General features: G+C 36.2%; 1 pseudogene; it reads right to left on the bottom strand.

Moving 5' to 3' along the window:
• Nucleotides 1-105: 105 nt before the first annotated feature.
• LOC111734738 lies at nucleotides 106-224 on the bottom strand (annotated as a pseudogene).
• Between the last annotated feature and the right edge of the window lie 2,377 nt (nucleotides 225-2,601).

Raw genomic sequence — 2,601 nt, forward strand, 5'->3', positions numbered from 1 at the left:
ATTTTACTTTTTATTTTTTTAGGCAAGGCAACCCTTGGTTGACCTCACAGATTGCAACGACCTTGTCAGCTTACAACCCCTTATTTTTTATTTTTTTATTTTTCACACCTACAGCACCTGGTCTTCCTAGGTGGTCTCTCATCCAAGCGCTAACCAGGCCCGACCCTGCTTAGCTTCCGAGATCAGATGGGATTGGGCTTGTTCAGGGTAGCATGGCCGTAGACTAATCAGACACATTCCTGATGTTGTTGGGAAGGTGTTTTTGGATGTGATTAACACTTGACTCAGTAGATTTTAAGCAAAGCATATTACCCTCCAAAACGTGGATGGGCCATATCCAACTGCTTAAAAAACTTAGGAGCAAAGACTAAGGTTTCCTGGGCAGGAAAGAATTCTGCCACAAGACTGCAACATAGAAACCCTGCCTGAGTTTCCAGCCTGAAGATCTCAGGTTCAAGACCACAGCCTGAGCTCGTCCCTGAATGCCCAGCCTATCGGCCTGCTCACTCTGCAGATTTGGGACTTGCAAACCCCACGGCACCTGAGACAATTCCTTAAAACCTCTCCTTCTCTCTTTATAGTTCCCTTTTACTTCTCAGCTTTCCTATTTTTCCATATTTTGTGCATATTTTTCTTTACACTCTTCAGCATAGTTAGAATATCTGTTATAGAAACTTGCATCTGCTAATTCCAACATCTGGGTCATTTCGTGTGTGGCCTTCATTGATAGCTAGTTCCCTTGGGTATAAGGCATCTATTCCTGATGTTCATATGGCTGGTGATTTTGAATCGTGCGATGGTTAATTTTATGCATTAACTTGGCTAGGCCAAAGGATGCTCAGATAGCTGGTAGAACATTATTTCTGAGTGTGTCCCTGAGGGTGTTTATGGAAGAAATTAGCACTTGAGTCAATAGACTGAATAAAGAGGATCCACCCTCACAAAGGTGAGGGCTTGAATAGAACAAAAAGGTAGAGAGAGGGTGAATTCTTTCTCCTTTTTGATCTGGGACATGCATCTTCTCCTGCACTCAGAGCTCCTTGTTCTCAGGCCAATGGACTCAGATTGTATCACTAGCTTTCCTAACTCTCAAGCCTGCAGATGGCATATCATGGAACTTCTCAGTCTCCGTAATCACATGAGCCAACCCACATAATAAATCTCTTCTTGTGTATCTTTACATATGCTATGGGTCTGTGTCTCTGGAGAGCTCTAACTAATACAGATTGTACCACTGACATTGTGAATGATACATTATAGACACCTGGATAATGTTATTTTCTTCCGAAGGGCATACTTTCCAAAATATTTTTAAAATATTAGCCTGCAGTTAGCTTATGAAATAAATTTTCATTAACTTTATTAAAATTTTCATTAGCTTCAACCTTTAAACTTTTGATATTTTGATTATTTCAGATTTCATGCATTGATTTTGATTTTTTTAAAATTATGCATCAAAATATTGTTTTCTTGATAGCTGGAATCATTGACACCCCCTTAAATTTTACACCTAGCCGAGTATTTTGTTTGCCTCTCCACAGTCGCATTCCTGTCAGAGAGGAGGAGGCACTTGTTCTTGGCCTCGTCCTTATTGCTGTGTGCTAGTATGGCCAAACATCAAGGCCCTGACCAGTTGGTCCTATGGATGCTAAATGGCTTCAATACAATGACCTCAAAAGATGAATGTTCCAATATGGGCTGAATCTCTCTCCAGATTAATATTTCTGCAGCTGCCTCTCCTTACACTTCTATTATAGGCACAGACACACATAAAGTCATAAAGATGCTACCACTTTTCCTCATACATGGAACCAAAATTATTTAAGTTCTCTGCTTGTCAGTGAACACAATACCCTTCCTGACCTTACAGAAAACAATGAATCCCTCCATTCTAATTTCTTTCTTTAATTAAAAACATTAAAAAATTGGAAGATCATATTTTTTAATTGACATCATAAAAAATTCTGCTCCAAACTAATAGATATGCATGTGTCCTATATTCTCAACAAATTAACCAATAAACCCAAAGTTTATTTATAGTCATAATTTTTAAATTAAATCTTGAAAACAATGCTGAAATGTTTACTTTTAAAATATTAATTGCAATACTATGACATTAACTCTTATTCTCTTTATTTCACCATTTTCCTACTTGTCGACCACTATAATTTCGATCATTTAAATTTATATATATGTATAATTAGCAGCCAAATTGTGAAAAAATATGTTGTCTACTTATATATTAATATATACATTATTTTTTTCTAATTCAGTCATTGCTGAATCTATTATTTATGTACTCATATACTAGTCTTTGAATACATTTTTTTGGAATTATTGTTCCCTGCTCCTAAGAAAGTATAAATTTAGCAGCTAGTAGACTGCCAAAAAGAATCAGTTCTTGTCTATTTCTCACATTATTTATGACTTAGGAAAAATTATATCTTTGGACCTCCAATGCTTTGGATTAAACTTGGTAATAATGAAATCATCTTTTATATTTCTATAGAAAATTAAATAAGATAATGACATAAGTGATGATACGAGATACACAGTGAGTAGCGAATAAAAACTTATGTTCTTTTGACTGTATGTAACATG

Source organism: Pteropus vampyrus, unplaced genomic scaffold (genome assembly GCF_000151845.1).
Source record: "Pteropus vampyrus isolate Shadow unplaced genomic scaffold, Pvam_2.0 Scaffold4919, whole genome shotgun sequence".
In the NCBI taxonomy this organism is placed as follows: domain Eukaryota; kingdom Metazoa; phylum Chordata; class Mammalia; order Chiroptera; family Pteropodidae; genus Pteropus; species Pteropus vampyrus.